This window comes from Heterodontus francisci, chromosome 46 (genome assembly GCF_036365525.1).
Source record: "Heterodontus francisci isolate sHetFra1 chromosome 46, sHetFra1.hap1, whole genome shotgun sequence".
Classification (NCBI taxonomy): Eukaryota; Metazoa; Chordata; class Chondrichthyes; order Heterodontiformes; family Heterodontidae; genus Heterodontus; species Heterodontus francisci.
The window spans coordinates 10,006,220-10,029,673 of NC_090416.1; the positions used below are offsets into that span (position 1 = coordinate 10,006,220).

At 49.4% G+C, this 23,454-nt stretch overlaps 1 protein-coding gene and 1 pseudogene across 3 annotated transcripts in view; one reads left to right on the plus strand and one right to left on the minus strand.

The window, feature by feature from the left end:
• gatad2b (GATA zinc finger domain containing 2B) overlaps nt 1-8,891 on the minus strand; it is an 81,831-nt gene extending 72,940 nt beyond the window's left edge. For 2 of the 3 annotated variants that reach the window (XM_068022570.1, XM_068022569.1), the window contains exon 1: nt 8,821-8,891. The gene's annotated coding sequence lies outside the window, so the exon portion shown is untranslated. The remainder of the gene's footprint in view (nt 1-8,820) is intronic. The other variant, XM_068022571.1, reaches the window with a different exon arrangement.
• An 8,600-nt stretch (nt 8,892-17,491) lies between these two features.
• On the plus strand, nt 17,492-18,195 carry LOC137356797 (large ribosomal subunit protein eL13-like; annotated as a pseudogene).
• Nucleotides 18,196-23,454: the final 5,259 nt, after the last annotated feature.

Sequence of the window (23,454 nt, forward strand, 5' to 3'; positions counted from 1 at the left end):
CCAAGTGACTGCTTACGGATCGCTGACCACAGTTCAAAGTAACTGACTGCACGAGAAGCTCTGTCGGGATGTTCCTGGGAGACAGGGTGGGATTGCAAATGAAGACAAGGTCCAATTTTCTTTGCAGGTCGACGACCTATCGTCAGACCCGTCCCAGTCGGTCCAGAAGGCAGCCCTCTCCCACCTTCTCAGGACAACTGGGGACGGGCATTAAATGCCACCCTTGCCACATCCCGAGAATAAAACAGACCGTGCCAAGTTGCGAAACTGATGTCAATAAACTTTTGTTTGCTGTCACCTGGAGAGGACAGTCCATGAAACCTGCCGGATTGTTGTTTAAAAACCCAGCAGGTTTGCTACCGCCTTCTAGCTTTGGTACCCTGCCGCCCTTGGCCCAAATATTACTCCAATCCCACGCTGTGCAGTTGACTCCTAAATGCCCTCGGGGGATGTGTTAACATTGCCCACATCCCAAGAACAATTTTAACGCCCCCCCCCACCCCACCAAAAGTAGGTTTATTATAATATCTCCTATTGTATTTATTTCCAGTCTTGGCTCAGCGGGTAGCACTTGCAAGCTCCGAGTCCCACAATCCAGGCCGACATGCCAGACCCCATGGCAGTCTTGTCAAGAGGAACCGTGACGACACTTCAAAGAGCACTTCATTGGCTGCGAATTGTTTTCGGGATGCCCGGACTTGGCGGCTGGCGCGATAGAAATGCAAACGTTTCTCTCCTGCCTTTCAAGTACCTCATCGCGACTAACTTAAGAATAAATAGGTCACACAACACTCGACTGTGCCCTCCCGAATCCGACTCTTGTCAACGGCCTCACTTTTCAAGGGGATTTTTTTTTGTTGCTTCAGTTCAAGCTGCCCTGTGATGCAATTCCTTCTCGTGGCCACGTGGGTGCCACGTACTAATGGCAGAGGAGCTGCACCATGGACCAATCACAGCACTCAGAAGAGACATGGTTCAAAAATATATCTGTTAATTCAGTCCCATAATTACTGCCTGTAAAAGGGACATCCAGTATTTATTTAGCTTCAAGCCTCACCTGAGGGAGTTCTACACTATCGGATGGTATCATCTTTCAAATGCAACATTAAACCAAGCACCCCAACCACCCCGTCTGCCCTATTTGCATATATCTATTTATATTCGCCCTCGTCACACAGAGGCTGTGCGCCTCTGGGGAGAGCCCAGAACAAGTGAATATAATCTGAAAAATAAAGTTAAGCCATTCTCAGTGGATGTAAAAGATCTCATAGCATGACGACAGGAAGAGAAAAAAGAGCAGGGGAGATGCCCTGGTGTCTTCGCCAACATGTATTCCTCAACCTATAATCTAAAAAAAAAACACAGTTATCTGATCATTTACCTCCCTGCTCTTCTTCCAGTTGTGCCTGCGTGATGTATTATACCCACCCGAGAGCGTCAGTCTTGATTGTGTGCTCAAGAGTCAGGTTTGAATTCACGACCTTTTGATACAGAGGGGAGAGAGAAAGAGAGAGAGTGCGTGCTCTTCACTCAGCCCAGAGTGATACAAAACCGGAAGGTTTGTACATTAATTACATCGAGTCTACCGCACAGAAACAGGCCATTCGGCCCATCTGCTCCACACTGGTGTTGCTGCTCCACATGACCCTCCTCCCACAAACATATCCTTCGATTCCTTTCTCCCTCGTGTGTTTATCCAGCGTCCCCTTAAACACATCTCTGCTATTCCCCTCAACCACTCCCCGTGGTAGCGAGATCCACATTCTCACCAATCTCCGGGCGAAAGAAGTTTCTCCTGAATTCCCCATTGGATTTATTAGTGACTGTCTTATATTGATGGCCCCCTAGTTCCTGTCTCGCCCACAGGTGGAAACATCTTCTCTACGTCTACCCTATCGAACCCCTTTTGTTTTTAGAAAGACCTTAACCAGGTAATTAGTCTGTACAATTCTATTAAAACAGGACATTTTTGGTTGACGAGAGCTGGCAAACATCCAGCTTACAAATAAAATCTGCTATTGTTGTCACACCAAAACCAAACCGGGAAATGTGTGTAGATCGGTGAGATACTGGGAGAGGAAGCTCACGCTAATGTTATGCCTCAGGACCCTTGGCCGTCGCCTCACTTCTGATGCAGTGTGACACCCAAAGCGTTAACTTACGGCATCGGACTGGCCTGCTGTCTACTCCCAGCACCTTCAAGTCTGGCTGATTTGCGATGCTGTGTTCTGGATCCCTCCTTTCATCCTGCCCAGAGATACAAGGGGGCATATTTCACACCGCATGTGTTCGCTAACAAGGCAAGTGACCAGCTCCCTTTGACTGACACAAGTGAATGGAAAATACATTTCAAGTGCCAGGTCGACACAGGCCAGAATATTTTCCTGGGAGCAGTGTGCTCTTTCTCTGCTCCTCCACTACCCTACCTTTCCACACTACAGTCAGCCTCAAGTTAAGAATTTCATTGTACAGAACCCTCATTACAGTGCAACAACAAAGGGATTCAACACAAAAGACTACCTGCTTAGACATAATACAAGCCACCAAACCTTGGATGGGCGAGTTAGCTACAACAAACTGCATTTATATAGCGCTTTTACATTGTAAAACATCCCAAGGAGCTTCACAAGAGCGATCAAAGAGAATTTGACCCCGAGATATTAGGCGGCATGCGACCAAAAGCTCGGTCAAAAAGGTCGGTTTTAAGGATCGTCTTAAAGGAGGAGAGAGAGAGAGAGAGGGGGGGGGCGGAGAGGTTTAGGGAGGGAATTACAGAGCTTTGGGCCCCCAGGCAGCTGAAGGCACGGCCGCCGATGGTGGAGCAATGGGAATCGGGGGGATGCGCGAGAGGCCGGAATTGAAGTAGTGCAGAGATCTCGGAGGGGTGTAGGAGCTGGAGGAGGGTACAGAGATAGGGAGGGGGCCATGGAGGGAGTTGAACACGAGGCTGAGAATTTTAAAATCGAGGCATTGCTGGACTGAGAGCCAGTGTCGGTCAGTGAGCATGGGGTGGGGGAGGGGAGAGGGCGGCAGTGATGGGCCAATGGAACTTGGTGTGGGTTAGGATGTCAGCAGCAGAGTTTTGGACGAGCTGAGGTTTATGGAGGGCGGAAAACAAGAGGCAGGCAGAAGACCACTGCAGGTGACAAAAGCATGAATGAGTGTTTCAGCCTTTGGAACTCCTGCCAAACCACCACTCACTAAACGCTGGCAACCAGTGGTGATGAGCCAGTTCAGGCACTTGCTCCTTATGTGTATAATCTACCACAGTGTCATCACACACCTCCCAACAGGTACCAGGTTGCCCATTCCATTGTCATGGCCCTGTTCTTCCAAAGGGCAGGTAGCACTCTCGCCTCAGATTCAGAAGATTGTCGGTTCGAGTCCCACTCCTGAGACTAGAGCACGTCTGGACTGACACTCCCAACGCCAGTGCTGAAGGAGTGCTGCACTGTCAGAGGTGCCGTCTTTCGGATGAGACGTTAAACTAACACGTCTGCCCCTTTCAAGTGGATGTAAAAGATCCCACGGCCACCACTGGAAGAACAGCGGGGGGAGTTCATCCTGGGGCCGATATTTATCCCTCAATCAAAAAAATCACTAAAAACAGACGATGTGGTCAATTATTTCATTAGTATTTGTGGGATCTTGCTGTGCCCAATTTGGTTGCTGCGTTTCCTACATTACAGCAGTTCATACACTTCCAAAAAAAAATGTGTTGATTGGCTGTGAACAAAGAAAGCAGAAAGACTTAGATTCATATAGCGCCTTGGTCATCCCAAGCCCTGATCCTTTGGGACATCCTGAGGTTCTGAAAGGCACCATGTAAACGCAAGTCCTTTCATTTTCTTTCTAGAAGGGGATCATTGGACAGCAACTGACAGTAGGAACACTGGGCAATTTTCCCCCTCCCTAGCCCAGGGCACTGAGGCCAAGTGTAGACCCCTGGCTCCCAGTCTGGCAACGTCTCCATTTGTCATCCTCGCACCCCCCCCCCCATCTCTGTAACCTCCTCCAGCCCTTACAACCCTCCAAGATTGCTGCGCTCCTCCAGCTATCGCCTCTCGCGCATCCCCCCCCCCCCCCCCCCCGATTCCCATCGCTCCATCATCGGCGGCCGTGCCTTCAGCTGCCTGGGGGCCCGAAGCTCTGGAATTCCCTCCCTAAACCTCTCCGCCCCTCTCTCTCTCTCCTCCTTCAAGACGCTCCTTAAATCTGACCTCTTTGACCGAGCTTTCGGTCACCTCTCCCTAATATCTCCGTATGTGGCTCGGGATCAAATTTTGTTTGACAAAGCGCCTCGGGATGCTTTACCATCGTAAAAGCGCTACGTAAACGCAAGTTGTTGTTGAAACTAAAATGTGAAATGTTACATACAGGCGAGCGGCTCGGATGGGTTACGGAGCCCGATGGTGTGAGGGAGCCGAGTTAAGATGCGCAGCTGGTGCTGACTCATCCCTAGGGCGATGACTGTACCTCTAATGATGAGAATTCAGCCTCCTCACACTCGGGCTCACCAATTCCTTTCAGCCAGATGAGGTCAACAGCAGGCAGCAGCAACAACAACGCAAAAAAAAAAACACACACACACACAAAAAAATGTTAATTATAACATTCGGTGACTGTTATTCAATAAGGCTTTAGACGGTGACACTCTGTCGTCAAGTAATACATCTTGCGGTGTGATGCAGGCAAGCCAAGTTTTGTCAACTGTCCCGAGTTAAGTGCTGGGTCAGTTGTTTGGGCTCGGGCTGCCGGGAGGGGGTGGGGTGTGGGGTTAAGGGGGAGGGGGGATGGTCTCAGTTAGGGAAGAAGAGAGGGGCTAAATGAGGCGAGGTCCCCACTCCATTAGCAAATAAGCCACAAGCGATTAATCCGGAAGGCAAGGTTAAATTCAACCATAAGAGCAGGACACGGGGTACAAACTCAGCAGCGTTCAGCAAAGACTGATCAACATGTGGAATAGACTACTAGCTCAGGCACTGAGGCACAAACTCTGCTCTCCACAAAGAGGTGGTTTAGTCTCTGTGGAACCATCTGTGGAAGTGCCCCCCCCCCCCCGCCATGCAGTGATCTCGCTGGACTGACGACTCAACGAGTCGATAATGTTAAGACGGGGAGTAAAAGAAAACGGAAAATAAAAGTCAAAGTAAGTAGCAGGACATATGGAGGCCATTCGCACCTTCGACCTCGTCCTGCCACAGATACCAACAATTAGCGCCGAGCTGCCACCAAACGATTCCAGAGTTTTCACGCCAGTCACCCGAAGTACTCGGCACTCGCTGAAGACTGCGAGCCCAGTTCTGAACTTGCCTTGCCTTGCTCATAAGAAACTGATTTGAAAAAGGCACAGGGTCGGACAGGCGCAACGCTTGGTCTCCTCACCTGAGGAAGGATATACTTGGTTGAGAGGGAGGGCAACATGAGTCCACTAGACTGATTCCGGGGATTAGATTAGATTAGATTAGAGATACAGCACTGAAACAGGCCCTTCGGCCCACCGAGTCTGTGCCGACCATCAACCCCCCATTTTATACTAATCCTACACTAATCCCATATTCCTACCAAACATCCCCACCTGTCCCTATACTTCCCTACCACCTACCTATACTAGTGACAATTTATAATGGTCAATTTACCTATCAACCTGCAAGTCTTTTGGCTTGTGGGAGGAAACCGGAGCACCCGGAGAAAACCCACGCAGACACAGGGAGAACTTGCAAACTCCACACAGGCAGTACCCAGAATCGAACCCGGGTCCCTGGAGCTGTGAGGCTGCAGTGCTAACCACTGCGCCACTGTGCCGCAGTGGTTAGCACTGAGTGGAATGTCCTGTGCGGAGAGACCGAGTAGAATGGGCCTACATTTCCTGGAGCTTAGAAGAATGAGGGGTGATCTCATTGAAACATAAAACTCAAGGGGCTTTACAGAGTAGATGCGGAGAGGCTGTTTCCCCCTGGCTGCAGAGTCTAGAACTAAGGGGCCATAGACTCAGGAGGAGTCAGTCATGTCGGACCGAGATGAGGAGAAATTTCTTCACTGAGGGTTGTGAATCTCTGGAATTCTCAATCCCGGAGAGCTGTGGGTGCTCAGTCGTTGAGTATGTTCAAGACAGATTTTTGGACACAAAGGGATATGAGGATAGGTTGGGAAAGCGTAGTTGAGCGGTAAGATTAACCATAATCTATTGAATGGAAGATCAGGCTGGAGGGGCCGAATGGACTATTCCTACTCCTATTTATGTTCTTGAACCCTGGTGAATGTGCCACCCAAATAGAAAGCCGCAATCCTTAAGACTCTGGCTGAACTAGGTGTCAGCCAGAGGCTCAGCGGGTAGCACACTCCCCTCACTCCAGAAACTTGAGCCCACGGTCCAGGGCGACACTCCCAGCGCAAGTACTGAGGGGGTGCTGCACTGTCGGAGGTGCCGCCTTTCGGATGAGACGTTAAACCGAGGGCCCCATCTGCCCCTCTCGCAGGTGGACGGAAAAGATCTGAGGAGAAAGGAGGCTGCCACCGAGGGAAAAGGAAACACAAGGCAGGGAAGGGCGAGGTTAAAGAGTACATCTTGAAAAGCACTGCCAGCAATCACCATCCCCTTTAATTAATATTCTCCAGCATTGTAATTATCAAATTTCCAATAGACTCAATGCTTCAATGATCTATCCAGCAGTAACATGCAACATGGGAGCAAATATAACCAGGGCTGTATGTCAAGAATTTTTGTCAAATAAATCACCCTCTGCTCACCACCTCCCCACCAAAAAAACTGTCTGCCGCCTTCAGACTCCCTCCCACCCATTTACTTGCCCATGCTTCACAAGTCGTGGCAGTGAGGACCGCCAAGCTATTCGGCCGTGGGGGGGGGGGGGGGGGGGGGGTGGTGGAGAGAAGCGGCATCCCGCCCACATTCAAAACAGCTCAGGATGGCATCAAGTGGTGGCGCTGGCTTCACGCCTTCGTTTCCCCAACTCCGCTGGCACAACCAAGGGAGCACCTGCGCGCCGGCTTTGAAAGCACGTCACTGCCTTGCAGATTTAGAAGCGTACTGACCCTTCTGCCACCATAAAATCACACTCAAGGGCAGTAAAAAGCAAAAGCCTGGCGCCGCCCTGCCCCATCTTGGCAAAGCAAACCTATCCAGCAAGACCCCAGATTGATAATCAAAGGCAACAAGCCAAGGCAAACATCACTGCAACATTGAAATCTCAGCCCAGTGAAAACACATGCCTTTCCGACAGTATGTAAAACTGTTACGACATCGAAAAACAGAGACCAGATTTAACAAATTTGATCTTTTTGAAATTATTACACGGACAGTCTGACAAACAAACAGGCCATTCGGCCCATCTGCTCCATGGCATTTCTGCTCCACACGAGCCTCCTCCCACCCCCCTCTTCATCTCACCCCATCCCCATATCCTTCGATTCCTTTCTCCCTCATGTGTTTATCCAGCTTCCCCTTAAATGTATCTCTGCTATTCCCCCTCAACCACTCCCTGTGGTAGCGAGTTCCACATTCTCACCACTCTCTGGGTGAAGGAGTTTCTCCTGAATTCCCCCATCGGACTTATTAGTGACGGTCTTATGGCCCCCTAGTTCCGGTCTCCCCCCCCCCACCCCACCCCCACCACCACCACCACAAATGGAAACATCTTCTCTACGCCTACCCTATCGAAAACCCTTTCATCATTTTAAAGACCTCGATCAGGTCACCCCTCAGCCTTCTCTGCTGACAGAGAAAAGAGCCCCCGGCCTGTTCAACCTTTCCTGTTTGTTATAACCTCTTTGTAAATCTTTTCTTCTGCAACTTCCCCAGGGCCTCGATATCCTCTTTTGTAACATGGAGATCAGAACCACACACAGTAACGCCAAGTGCGTTCCAACACAATGCCTAGATTCTTGGTAAATTACCTGAAAGTGAATTAAAACCAACTGCATGAGCAGCCGCACTCTCGCAAGAGCTAAACAATCAGATATCTTCCGGCACGAAATTAATTATCCTTTTACTTAAAGATGTTAGTTCATATCTTGAAGTTAAACATCTAGATCTGAAGTTTACAATAGTCAGAAAATGACTGCGATACAACTAATATATTAAAATTATTTATATTTGCCGACAATTAATTTTAAATATTCCAATCTTAATACCAAAATTCAGGTAAATTTAGCAGCAACATTTTAAAGGCATAGATGAATGATTTGCTTGCGATATTTACACCGATAAACTCATTGACGTGAACAAATATTCAAATATTACACCAGAATTTTTAAACATCCAACAAATTTAGATATTAATCACTGCATGCTTTCAAACAATTCACAATAAATTTATATTTATTGATTTAATATTCAATTATATTAATTTATTAAAATACATTTATGTTTGAGCATTTCAACAACTTATGTTTAATATAATTTGCGTACTTACATTATATTTTCATACGTTTAATATTCATATTTACATTTAATTTAATGTTTAATATTGATTTTTATTTATTTTTATTGGTTTATGTTTATTTATTGGGTATTTAGAAGTGATGCTGGATGATTGAGGGTTAGTTCTCATGCTCCCAGCTTCCATCCCCTCAAATTTCAGGTGCCCGGCCCCCCACCTCCTCCCACCCGGCTCACTCTCCTACTCCAGCCCGAGGCTTCGGGCCTGTATGGGGGTTAACCCCCCCAGTTTTATCAAACCTCCCCCCGCTTCTGCATCGAGCCGAACCGCTGCCTTCCCACCCGCCATTTCCCCAGCCGCAGCTCCATCTCCCGGGAACCAGACCGGGAGGAGGAGGAGGAGGGGGAACCTCATTCACTCACCAGCCACCGCCGCTCCCCCCCGGCTCCGCCGCCCGTTTCCAACACAACCGGCGCCGCGACCGCCGCGCCCGCCCCCCCGGCACCCAAACAACGGCGCTGATTGGCCCGGCCCCGAACCGGCTTCCCCCCCCCCGCCGCCATTGGCCCAATCGCCCTGATCGACGGCCCTCCCAGCCACCCACCCTCAAGGCCCGCCCCGAAGCTGGGCTGCCAGACAATTGGCCGGGAACAAACGATTGGCGTGCTTGCCGACCAATAAGGCTCGGGCCTCCGACACCCGCCCGCCTCCCAGCCCCCCCCCGGGGAATTGGGCCGCCCCCCATTGATTGGCATCGCGCTGGACCAATCAAATCGACGCTCTGATAAATCCCGTCTCCTGACTGGAGGATAGACCCGGGGTAAGTGTGATTGGCAGCTGACGCGCTGCTCTGATTGGCGGCATTTAATAACGGCCTCATTTCTTCACCCGCCCCCACCTTCAGCTGGAGACTGAAGGATGATTGACAGCTCAGAGTTTTAGTCAGTTGTAACTAGGCCTCAAGCCCATACCAGATTTGGTTCAAGAATGAATCCATAGAAAATGAAATTTTTAGCAATATATTGCATTCACGTGTGCTTCCTGGGCTTTATCTTTACGTTATCGTAGATCGTAGCATAGAAGCGCCTCCCACACCGTGTCAGTGGCACATTGGCCAATGTGGCAGCCATTTTGTCTTGACAACGTTGCCAACCTCTCCCCTGGCCGCACCCCACCCCCTCCACCACCACCACCACACGCTTCGCGGCATTTTTTTGCATCGTGGCGGGTGCAATAGGGTCGACTCGGCGTTTCGCGAGACGCGGAAACCCATCGTCACGTTCAAGCTCCCAAATCGGGCCGGGTGGGAGCCCACACTCGCTGTGCCAGCACTAAGGGAGGTGCCGTCTTTCAGGAAGGGACGTTAAACCGAGGGCCCCGTCTGCCCCTCTCTAAAAGATCGCACGGCCGCTATTGGAAGAAGAGCGGTGTCCTGGGGCCCAATATTTATCCCTCAATCAACGTCGCTAAAAAAGCAGCTGTTACGGTCATGATCACATTTCCGTTTGTGGGAGCTTGCTGTGCGCAAATTGGCTGCCGCGTTTCCTACTTAACAGCAGTGACTCCACTGCAAAAATGCTTCAGGAGTTCCTGTGGTGGTGATAGGCGCGGTAAAAATGCAGTGCTTTTTCCTCACTAACCCATGAGCCGGGTTGGTGAGGGTTGTAAACACCAAACTATCGGCAAGTACCTGGGCTCCTGACAGAAATCAACGCTTCCTGCCCAAACCCAGAGCCGGGGCGCTCGGGGAGGTGTGAGGAGATACTACTACGCACACAGGGTGGTAGAAGTTTGGAACTCTCTCCCACGAAAAGCAGTAGACGCTGACTCAGTTCTTAATTTTCAATCTAACATTGATCAATTCTTCCAAAAGGCAAAACGCTGCAGATGCTGGAAGGAGGAGAAGAAGGAGACAGAAGGAGAAGGGGGCCATTTGGCCCGTCGTGCCCTGTGCTGGCCCTCTGCAAGATCAACTCACCTAGTCCCACTCCCCTGCCTTTTCCCCGTAGCCCTGCAAATGTTTTCTCTTCCGATAATTATCCAATTCCCTTTTGAACGCCTCATCCCTGGAACCATTCTCGTGAATCCTTTTTTTTTGCACTCTCTCCAATGCCTTTACATCCTTCCGAAAGTGTGGCGTCCAGAACTGGAAACAAAACGCCGATCGAGAGGCAGATTCCCAGGCTCAGACGTAAGGGAGGAGCTCGATATAAGTCCACACAGTGCAAGAAGTAAGGATGAAGTTATTAGTTTGTACAGGATCTTGGGCAGGTTACAGTTGGAGAGTGTGTGCAGTCTTAATCTGCAGCCTTAAACCCTCCGAGATCTCTGCCCTCCTCCAATTCCGGCCTCTCGCGCAACTCCCCCCGATTCCCATCGCTCCACCATTGGCAACTGTGCCTTCAGCTGCCTGGGGCCCTAAGCTCGGGAATTCCGTCCCTAAACCTCTCCGCCCCTCCTCCTTTAAGGTGCACCTTAAAACCGATTCACCAGGGATGAAAAACGACAGCAATGAGGAGAGACCGGAGATACTGGACCATTGCAGATTCAACAGAGGTTGTGAAAAGGGTAAAGGGTTTTGATTGAGCAGATTACGGAAAGACCATTTTCCTCTGAAAGGGGGTTGTCAGTGAGGAGGGGCGATAAAACGGTCACTGAGAGTTTGGGACACATCACGGCCAGATTTTCTCTCGGGAGACGGGAAGCAGAGGTTGGGACGCTTTCCACATCCCGAATCCGAGGGAAACAGTCACTCACCCGTGATTCTCTCCGGAACGGCCTATTAATGGCCAGGAGGGCAGTTTCGTCATCCAAACCCGGAGAGCCAATCAGCGGGCTTCCAGCTCAAAGGGAGCAGCAGTCTGCATGGGAAGGTAAGTCAGAGAGAGGGTGCTTCAAGATGGAGGCACCGTCTCCCCAACTTTTTAAATCTTTCATTAAAGAATGGAGTCAGCAGCCGCCCCTCCTCAGGGCAGCCTGTAGATGCTCTTGCACCCAGGCAGGCAGGGAAGGCCTCTGGGCTTGCTTGGAGTGCAGGCCCCACCCCACACCAGGCTGGACTGCAGCTGGGTCCCTGGCTCCAGGTACTCAAACTGGCCCCTGCCGCCTCCAGTATCCTGGAGGCCGTTTGGAATATTCCATTCGGTCTCCTTTAATGGGACTCAATTAGACTGTGAAGGAGCCTGATTGGCTACCCACCAGGTGCAAGTGGGTAGACCTCACAGACCCCCAAACACCCCTCCGCAAAAATGGACCATAGGCGGAATGGAGCCGGTGGAATTAGTTTGGGATTGATACAGGGCTATGGGGAGAGAGTGGGGCAGTGGGATTAGCTTGGGATTGATACAGGGCTATGGGGAGAGAGCGGGGCAGTGGGATTAGTTTGGGGATTGATACAGGGCTATGGGGAGAGAGCGGGGCAGTGGGATTAGTTTGGGGATTGATACAGGGCTATGGGGAGGGAGCAGGGCAGTGGGATTAGTTTTGGATTGATACAGGGCTATGGTGAGAGAGAGGGGCAGTGGGATTGATACAGGGCTATGGGGAGTGAGCGAGGCAGTGGGATTGATACAGGGCTATGGTGAGAGAGCGAGGCAGTGGGATTGAGACAGGGCTATGGGGAGTGAGCGAGGCAGTGGGATTGATACAGGGCTATGGGGAGTGAGCGAGGCAGTGGGATTGATGCAGGGTTATGGGGAGTGAGCGAGGCAGTGGGATTGATGCAGGGCTATGGGGAGTGAGCAGGGCAGTGGGATTGATACAGGGCTATGGGGAGTGAGCGAGGCAGTGGGATTGATACAGGGCTATGGGGAGTGAGCGAGGCAGTGGGATTGATACAGGGCTATGGGGAGTGAGAGGGGCAGTGGGATTGATACAGGGCTATGGGGAGTGAGCAGGGCAGTGGGATTGATACAGGGCTATGGGGAGTGAGCAGGGCAGTGGGATTGATACAGGGCTATGGTGAGAGAGTGAGGCAGTGGGATTGATACAGGGCTATGGTGAGAGAGCGAGGCAGTGGGATTGATACAGGGCTATGGTGAGAGAGCGAGGCAGTGGGATTGATACAGGGCTATGGGGAGAGAGCGAGGCAGTGGGATTGATACAGGGCTATGGTGAGAGAGCGGGGATGTGGGATTGATACAGGGCTATGGTGAGAGAGCGAGGCAGTGGGATTGATACAGGGCTATGGGGAGTGAGCAGGGCAGTAGGATTGATACAGGGCTATGGTGAGAGAGTGAGGCAGTGGGATTGATACAGGGCTATGGTGAGAGAGCGGGGATGTGGGATTGATACAGGGCTATGGGGAGTGAGCAGGGCAGTGGGATTGATACAGGGATATGGGGAGTGAGCAGGGCAGTGGGATTGATACAGGGCTATGGTGAGTGAGCGAGGCAGTGGGATTGATACAGGGCTATGGTGAGAGAGCGGGGATGTGGGATTGATACAGGGCTATGGGGAGAGAGCGGGGCAGTGGGATTGATACAGGGCTATGGGGAGTGAGCAGGGCAGTGGGATTGATACAGGGCTATGGTGAGAGAGTGAGGCAGTGGGATTGATACTGGGCTATGGTGAGAGAGCGGGGCAGTGGGATTGATACTGGGCTATGGTGAGAGAGCGAGGCAGTGGGATTGATACAGGGCTATGGTGAGAGAGCGGGGCAGTGGGATTGATACAGGGCTATGGTGAGAGAGCGGGGCAGTGGGATTGATACAGGGCTATGGGGTGTGAGCGAGGCAGTGGGATTGATACAGGGCTATGGTGAGAGCGAGGCAGTGGGATTGAGACAGGGCTATGGGGAGAGAGCGAGGCAGTGGGATTGATACAGGGCTATGGTGAGAGAGCGGGGCAGTGGGATTGATACAGGGCTATGGGGAGAGCGAGGGGATGTGGGATTGATACAGGGCTATGGTGAGAGAGCGGGGATGTGGGATTGATACAGGGCTATGGTGAGAGAGCGGGGCAGTGGGATTGATACAGGGCTATGGGGAGAGCGAGGGGATGTGGGATTGATACAGGGCTATGGTGAGAGAGCGAGGCAGTGGGATTGATACAGGGCTATGGTGAGAGCGAGGCAGTGGGATTGAGACAGGGCTATGGGGAGAGAGCGAGGCAGTGGGATTGATACAGGGCTATGGTGAGAGAGCGGGGCAGTGGGATTGATACAGGGCTATGGGGAGAGCGAGGGGATGTGGGATTGATACAGGGCTATGGTGAGAGAGCGGGGATGTGGGATTGATACAGGGCTATGGTGAGAGAGCGGGGCAGTGGGATTGATACAGGGCTATGGGGAGAGCGAGGGGATGTGGGATTGATACAGGGCTATGGTGAGAGAGCGAGGCAGTGGGATTGAGACAGGGCTATGGTGAGAGAGCGGGGCAGTGGGATTGATACAGGGCTATGGGGTGTGAGCGAGGCAGTGGGATTGATACAGGGCTATGGTGAGAGAGCGGGGATGTGGGATTGATACAGGGCTATGGGGAGAGAGCGAGGCAGTGGGATTGATAGAGGGCTATGGGGAGTGAGAGGGGCAGTGGGATTGATACAGGGCTATGGGGAGTGAGCAGGGCAGTGGGATTGATACAGGGCTATGGTGAGAGAGCGGGGCAGTGGGATTGAGACAGGGCTATGGTGAGAGAGCGGGGCAGTGGGATTGATACAGGGCTATGGGGAGAGAGCGGGGCAGTGGGATTGATACTGGGCTATGGTGAGAGAGCGGGGCAGTGGGATTGATACCGGGCTATGGTGAGAGAGCGGGGATGTGGGATTGATACAGGGCTATGGGGTGTGAGCGAGGCAGTGGGATTGATACAGGGCTATGGTGAGAGCGAGGGGATGTGGGATTGATACAGGTGGTGTTTGTTGAGGGATAAACATTGGCCCCAGGACTCCAGGGAAATCATAAAAGAATCACAGAATTGTAACAGTGCAAAAGGAGGCCATTTGGCCCATCACATCTCGGGGAAATGGTGGTGTCGTGGTCATGTCACTGAACTAGTAATGCAGAATCCCAGACCAATTGCCCGTGGACAGCGGTTCATATCTCACCCTGGCAGATGTTGGAATTTGAATTCAATTAATTAATAAAAATCTGGAATTGAAAGCTAGTCTCATTCGTGGTGACCATAGAACTGACATTGGTTCTCGTAAAAACCCATCTGGTTCACTTCGGGAAGGAAATCTGCTGTCCTTGTCCGGTCTGACCTACATGTGACTCCAGACCCACAGCAATGTGGTTGACTCTTCACTGCCCTCAGAAATGGCCGAGCAAGACATTCAGTTCAAGGGCAATCGGGGAGGGGCAATAAAAGCCGGCCTTGCCTGTGAAGCCCACATCCCATGAAAGAATTTTTTTAAAGCTGCACCAGCTCGCCAAGCGAGCAATTCACTCAGTTCCGTTCCCCTTCCTTCACCCCGTAAACCTGCACGGTCTTCCTTCTCAGTTGACAGACTAGTTTGCTCTTGAAGACCTCGATGGAACCTGCCTCCACCACACTCTCAGGCAGCGCATTCCAGATCCTAACCACTCGCTGTGTAAAAGAGTTTTTCCTCATGTCACTTTTACCTCTTTTACCAATTGCTTTAAATCTGTGCCCTCTCGTTCTCGATCCTCTCACGAGTGGGAACAGTTTCTGTCTATCTACTCTGTCCAGACCCCTTGTGATTTTGAATACCTCTATCAAACCACCTCTCAGCCTTCTCTTCTCCAAGGAAAACAATCCTAACTTCTCTAATCTATCTTCATAACTGAAATTCCTCATCCCTGGAACCATTCTCGTGAATCTTTTCTGTACTCTCGCCAATGCCCTCACGTCTTTCCTCAAGTGCGGCACCCAGAATTGGATGCAATATTTTCCAGCTGAGGCTGAACTAGTGTCTTACTGAAGTTCAACATAACTTCCCTGCTCTTGTACTCTATGTCCCTATTAATAAAGCCCAGAATACTGTATGCTTTATTAACCACTCTCTCTACCTCTCCTGCCACCATCAATTACTTATGTACATATACACCCAGGTCCTTCTGCTCCTGCACCCCCTTTAGAATTGTATCCTTTATTTTATATTGTCTCTCAATGTTTTTCTGACCAAAATGAATCCCTTCACATTTCTCTGCATTGAACTTCATCTGCCACTTGTCTGCCCATTCCACCAACTTGTCTATGTCCTTTTGAAGTTCTACACAATCCTCCTCACAGTTCACAATGCTTCCAAGTTTCGTATCATCTGCAAACTTTGAAATTGCACCCTGTACACCAAGGTCTGGGTCATTAATATATATCAGGAAAAGCAAGGGTCCCAACACTGATCCCTGGGGAACTCCACTACAAACCTTCCTCCAGCCCGAAAAACGTCCATTAACCACTACTCTTTGTTTCTTGTCACTCAGCCAATCTCGTATTGCTATTGTCCGTTTTATTCCATGCTCACAAGTCTGTTGTTCAGCACTTTGAAAGTCCATGTACACCACATCAACAGCATTGCCCTCATCAACCCTCCCTGTTAACTTTTCAAAAAACTCCTGCAAGTTAGTTAAACCTAATTTTCCCTTGACAAATCCGTGCTGGCTTTCCTTAATTAACCCGCATTTGTCCATGTGCCTTTTAATTTTGTCTCGAATTATTCTTTCTAGAAGTTTCCCCACCACCGAAGTTAAACTGACTGGCCTGTAGTTGCTGGGTTTATCTTTACACCCTCTTTTTAACAAGGGTGTAACGTTTGCAATTCTCCAGTCCTAATTGTGGTCAGTACCTCTGCGATTTCCACCCTCACTTCCCTCAGTATCCTGAGATGCATCTCATCTGGTCCTGGTGCTTTATCCATTTAAGTATAGACAGCCTATCTAATACCTCCTCCTTATCAATTTTAAACCATTCTAGTGCATTAATTACCTCCTCTTTCACTGTGGCCTGGGTAGCTTCTTCTTAGTAAATACAGATGCAAAGTCTTCATTCAATACTTCAGCTATTGCCCCTGCCAACATGCATAAATCCCCTTTTTGATCCCTAACCAGCTCCACTCCTCCTTTTACTATCTTTCTGCTATTTATATATCTAATGAAGATTTAGGGATTCCCTTTTATGTTAGCTGCCAATCTCTTTTCATGCTCTCTCTTTGCTTCCCTTATCTGCCTCTTCACATCCCTTCTGAATGCCCACCCTTCCCCCCCGCTCTTCTTCCAGTAGTGGCTGTGGGATCTTTTACATCCACCTGGTGCACTGATTTCCCCCTTTTAAAAACACGCTAATAAAACAAACTCTTTGTTAAATGAGGCAGATAATTTAAAAACTGTAGTGATCCCTGGAGTGCCTCCTCAGAGCTCCCTCTCACTGTCACTAACTCGGAATTTAAATTTACAACCGGAACTACTCCCCGAGGCAGAACCTGAATTGCAGCTGGGACCACCTGTGCCAAACCCTGTTGTTTTCGAAATGTAGTCTCTTTCTTTTTTTCTGTCGGTTTCTGAGACTCACTAAGGTGAAGAGTGTCGTTGTCGGCGAGAATGAAAGGGTTTCGTACCTTTCCGGTTGCCTCGGTGGGGTCGCTTTCTCTCACCGGACTCAGAAGGTTGGTGGGTTCGAACCCCCCCCCCCCCCCCACTGCAGAGACTTGAGCCCGTAATCCAGGCCAACACTCCTGGTGCCAGTACTGAGGGAGTGCCGCACTGTCGGAGGTGCCGTCTTTCAGGATGAGACGTTAAACCGAGGGCCCTCATCTGCCCCTCTCAGGTGGATGTAAAAGATCCAGGGAGAGGTGGGGGGGGCGGGGATGGGGGGGTAAGTAACTTTCCAACATATCACTGCATTTTTCCCAGCACCTCTCTCCCATTTCACATACAGCCCCTACACCTGAACCAGCTCGTCCCACCTGTTGCTTGAAGATTTTGGGGCAGGCTGTGGTCCCGAGTTCCTGTGAGCCCGGTCACATCCTTTGCAACCTGCCCCGTCCTTTTCATTCAATCCTCCCTTTGCCCTCTAAGCTTCCGTCATCCCACACTGTTTCTCTGAAAAACCTCGCCCCCCCACAGTCCCATTCCCCGACCCTCTACACTGTCCCCATCAAACACTCCCCAGGACAGGTACAGCACGGGGGTTAGCCATGGTCCCAAGTCGGAATGGGATGATCCTGAACCCTCATTTCCACAAGGACTGGCAGAATATAGTCCGCACTTGGTTCAATCAGCCAGCCAGAAAAATCCGCAGGCGTAAGGCAAGACAGATTAAAGCACTAAAATAAAAGCGACACACTGCGGATGCTGGAAATCTGAAACAAAAACAGGAAATGCTGGAATCACTCAGCAGGTCTGGCAGCATCTGTGGAGAGAGAAGCAGAGTTAACGTTTCGGGTCAGTGACCCTTCTTCGGAACTCAGCATTGCTCCACGTCCAGTTGCTGATCCCCACGATCAGATACCACGCTAAAAGTACGTACCAGACCAGGCTTCAGCATGGAGGAGCTAAAGAAGCAGGCATTAACAGGAGGGTGGCACGTACTATCAGCATTGCTGTTGATCACAGACGCCGCAACAAGTCAACTGAATCTATTCAGTGCAACGTTCAACGTTTGAAGGAATATCGCTCTAAACTAATCATCTTCCCAAGAAAGGCTTCTGTGCCCAAGAAGGGCGATTCTTCTGCTGAAGTTGATCTCTGAGGATGAAAGAATTTCAAGGCCTTTGCAAGTCCGTGCAAATGCCCGTTTGTTTGGAATCCGTGCTAAGAGAGCGAAGGAAGCAGCAGAGCAGGGCGTTGAGAAGAAGAAGTAAAATATAAAATATCTGGAACTATTCAATAAATATCTTTTTTAAAAAGGAAAAAAAAAACGGGGGTTAGATACAGAGTAAAGCTCCCTCTACACTGTCCCCCATCAAACACTCCCAGGACAGGTACAGCACGGGGTTAGATACAGAGTAAAGCTCCCTCTACACTGTCCCCATCAAACACTCCCAGGACAGGTACAGCATGGGGTTCCGCGACCGGTGGGCACCGCAGGGACTGGAGTGCATCGTCGACGCCGAGAATGGCATTTTAATTTGAGTTTTTTTGTTTATTTATCTGGTTTTAATAAAGTTATTTTAAAAATATAAGTGTGTATATAAAGGGGGCCTGAGGAATAAAGGTCCCCTCGACATAAAAAATATATAAAGGGGGCCTGAGGAATAAAGGCCCCCTCGACATAAAAATATATAAAAGGGGCCTGGGGTATAAAGGTCACCTTTAAAAAAAAAACAAAAAAAAAAAACGGGGTTTAGATACAGAGCAAAGCTCCCTCTACACTGTCCCCATCAAACACTCCAGGACAGGTGCAGCACAGGGGTTAGATACAGAGTAAAGCCCCCTCTACACTGTCCCCCATCAAACACTCCCAGGACAGGTACAGCACGGGGGTTAGATAAGAAAAAAAAACAAAAAAAAAAAAAATGGGGTTAGATACAGAGTAAAGCTCCCTCTACACTGTCCCCATCAAACACTCCCAGGACAGGTACAGCACGGGGGTTAGATACAGAGTAAAGCTCCCTCTACACTGTCCCCCATCAAATACTCCCAGGACAGGTACAGCACGGGGGTTAGATACAGAGTAAAGCTCCCTCTACACTGTCCCCCATCAAACACTCCCAGGACAGGTACAGCACGGGGGTTAGATACAGAGTAAAGCTCCCTCTACACTGTCCCCCATCAAACACTCCCAGGACAGGTACAGCACGGGGGTTAGATACAGAGTAAAGCTCCCTCTACACTGTCCCCGTCAAACACTCCCAGGACAGGTACAGCACGGGGGTTAGATACAGAGTAAAGCTCTGAAAAGTGACTCTCTCCTCCTGCACGTTTTCCATTCCTTAGCCCCAATGAGCTGAGGTCCACGCTAAAAGCGTAATTGCCGTTGACAGTCTGCCCCTGTCAAGCCTCGATGTCTCACTTACCTTTATTGAATCACCCCAGTCGGTGCGCCTCCCCTTGAGTGATGAGACTAAAGAGAGAGCCTCACCGATCTGCTGACAGACCCCCAACAAGACTTTCCCTGCCCCCGCTGTCGCCGTCTGCCACTTGGCCAGGACCCGGGTCAGTTCTCTCAGAGCCTAGAACTCCCCTGAACACCCACAGCCCACGATTCTGACACCGACTCTGCAAGCAGAGCAGTGAAGACAAAGCTGGACGTGCTGAGCGACAGTTGCCATGGTAACACAATTGCACTGAGCACCTTTTTTGTTTTAATTCTTCCTGACGTCGATTTGCACCTGAAGCCTAATCTTTCTCCCAATATTCTCAGGGGACTGGTGACGGGCATGTAAGATCCTGAGGGGTCTTGACAGGGTGGATGTGGAAAGGATGTTTCCCCTTGTGGGAGAATCTAGAACTAGGGGTCACTGTTTAAAAATAAGGGGTCGCCCATTTAAGACAGAGATGAGGAGAAATGTTTTTCTCTCAGAGGGTCGTGAGTCTTTGGAATTCTCTTCCTCAAAAGGTGGTGGAAGCAGAGTCTTTGAATAATTTTAAGGCAGCGGTAGATAGATTCTTGATAAGCGAGAGGGTGGAAGGTTATTGGGGGGGGGGGCGGTGGGGACTAGGCGGGAATGTGGAGTTATCAATTCAGCTATGAACTTACTGAATGGCGGAGCAGGCTCGAAGGGCCGAGTGGCCTACTCCTGCTCCTAATTCGTATGACCGTACAGCAGTGACTACACTCCCAAAGGACTGCATTGCCTCAGATACCCCGAGGTCCTTCTTTTGAAATAGCGCTTAGAATCAGAAAGGGTTTTGATAGAGTAAGTAAGGAGGGTTGGTAACCAGAGGATGCACATTTGAGGTGACTGGCAAAAGAGCCAGGGGTTGTGTGGGGATTCTATTTTAGGTTGAGGCTTTTGAGTTGAGGAACCTTGTATTCATCACCCTCGTTGAGATAGTGCACTGGTGCAGCACACACCCACCCAGGAACAAGGAAAGATGACTACTGTGTGTGTGTTTGTGTGTGTGTGGCCCGCCAATTACTTTCTGTCAGTTGCCCCGTTGCTCTGTTTAGTAAACACAAAATTAAAATTACTTAATTCGCCGTAAGCCCCTTTGCTTCTGTGCCTCGGGCCACTGCTATTACCGACTCCATCGACACACCCAGATTAGGTTTAATTTGCCTGTTGTGCATTCAGGCATGCTGTAATTAAACAGTTTGACCGGCAGTGAAATCTGGCACCCCTCGCTTGGCTCTATTCGTTAACAAATCCATGGATGTTCCTCGCTCAACGACAACCTCTGCAAGACTAAAACATGAAGAGGCCATTCAGCCCCTCTATCCTGCTCCCCCATTCAATGAGATCATGGCTGATCTGTACCTTAACTCCATCTCCCCGCCTTGGATCCGTAACCCTTAATCCCCTTAACCCGACAAAAATCGATCCCATCTCAGTTTTGACATTTTCAGTGTGATTCAATACTCACTGGAGGGCGAGAAAAGAAAAAGAAATGCCGCAAACACTAAATAGGTAAAAAAAAAAATGCATTTCTATAGCACCTATCACAACCCCAGGACGTGCCAAAGCGCCTCACAGCCAATGACATACCTTTTTGAAGTGCGGCCATTGTCGTAATGTAGGAAACACAGCGGCCAATTTGCGCACAGCAAGATCCCACAAACAGCAACGCGAAAATGATGTTGGTTGAGGGATAAATATCGGGCCTCAGGACGCCGGGGACGCTGGGAATCTACAGGAATTGAAGACTGATCCCCTGGACACTACGAGCAAACCGTGTAGAAAAATCGGAGCATTAAAAAAAAAAAATGGTGTTTTCACTCGTTTAATTCTGCAATAGGATTGGGAACACAGCGCGGTTTGACTGGGTGAGGCCGTCCGACATGGGAACTAACTCATGTCATAAACATCCAGTAATATGCCCAAGCATAACTGGCAATCCAATTCAGCATCACACACAACACAACGGAAGGGCTTACTGCCGAGTCTCTTGTGGATTGAGTGAGTTCATGCAGCTAGCTGCTATCTGTAAATTGCGGGTGTGACAGTTGACATGAACGTGTGCTGTGCAGAATTATGTTAAAAAAAGAGGACTGATAAAAGATAGCCACCGCAATTTACATCTAAATAGCCTACATTCCAATATATCGAGGTGGAAACGTGGGTCTAGTAAATCTCCAACCGGAACTGAGAAATTTGAATGGGCTCTCTGCCCTGCCTTCATTAACAAGACAGTAAAGGCAATCTTGGAACATTAACACTGGTGGAGACGGACCACTCAAATGGTAATCACTGAAACAATGGGGCCCTGAGAGACTGAAATTCGTAGACACGATCTGTGTGAAAGTAGCTGCTCTTTCTGTCTGCAGGCAGATAAGCACCTGAGATGGACCAATGAAGCATTCAAGTGGGGTCTCTCTCTCTCTCTCCCCAGGCCACCTTGCAAGTTCGAACCCTGCTGGCTGTAACCATCCAAGCCTGCAGGCAGAAACCCCGTGAAGAAATCCATCTGCATCACTGTCTCCAAGAAAACCCTGAACCAAAGTTGGCCACCTCTACAAGCGGAACCCTCAGGACCACCGAGTTCAGCCGAAAGACAACTGAGTTACCAAACGCCACAGACTGTATAGTCCTTTTTTAAATTGCTCCGGACTCTAATCCAACCAATCTATCCTTCTCCACTCTGTAAACTATTTCTGCGTGTGTGTGCGTGTGAAAGTTGGAGCATAGTTTATTATTTTACTTAGATCGGGTTTTGTTTTTAAGTACAATAAAACTAACCTCTTCCTTGTTTAAACTCAAGAAAATCTGTCCGATTGGTTCTTTTATGATCTTAATACATAAAGGGTTAAACACTCACTAAAGTGATAAGTGCATCCGCTTTTTAAAAGAGATAAACCCTGTTGCAGTCAAAAAAGGAGAGGGAAAAGAGGGGAGCCTCTTGACCACTCCTCACCTGATCGTAACACAGTCCAGTGACAGTGGGACAAGACTGGCAACCATGAGCTCAATTCCCACCACTTTTTACAATCAGACAGCACAGAAGGAGGCCATTCGGCCTATCGTGCCTATGCTGGCTCTTTGAAAGAGATGGACAAGGGAACTTATGCGTAGATGCAGAAGATGTGGGCAGGATTCTTAATGATTGTTTTTGTCTGTGTCTTCACAAAGGAGAGGGTTGATGCAGACATTGCAGTTAAAGAGGAGTGTGAAATATTAGCTATGATAAGCATAATGAGAGTGGAAATACTAGAGGGTCTGACATCCTTGAAAGTGGATAAATCGCCAGGGCCAGATGGATTACATCCCAGGTTGTTAAAGGAAGCCAGGGAGGAAATAGCAGATGCAAAAAGGATCGTCTTCAAATCCTCACTCGATACAGGTGTGGTACAAGACAATTGGAGGTCTGCGAATGTTGTACCATAGTTTAAAAAGGGTGCGAGGGATAGGCCAAATAATTATAGGCCAGTCAATCTGACCTCGGTGGTGGGTAAATTATTAGAATCAATTCTGAGAGACAGGATAAACTGTCACTTAGAAAGGCACAGATTAATCAGGGATAGTCAGCATGGATTTGTTAAGGGAAGGTCACGTCTTACTAACTTGATTGAGTTTTTTGAGGAAGTAACAAGGAGGATTGATGAGGGTAGTGCAGTGGATGTGATCTACATGGATTTAATAAGGCATTTGACAAGGTCCCACATGGCAGACTGGTCAGTAAAATGAAAGCCCATGGGATACAGGGGAATGTGGCAGGTTGGATCCAAAATTGGCTCAGGGACAGGAAACAAAGGGTAGTAGTTGACGGATGTTTTTGTGAATGGAAGGTGGTTTCCAGTGGCGTTCCACAGGGCTCAGTGTTGGGTCCCTTGCTGTTTGTGGTATATATTAATGATTTGGATTTAAATGTGGGAGGCATGATTGGGAAATTTGCAGATGACACAAAAATTGGCCGCGTAGTTGATAGTGAAGAGGATAGCTGTAGATTCCAGAATGATATCAATGGTTTGGTTGAGTGGGCGGAAAGGTAGCAAATGGAATTCATTCCAGAGAAGTGTGAGGTAATGCATTTGGGGAGGGCAAACAAAGCGAGAGAATAC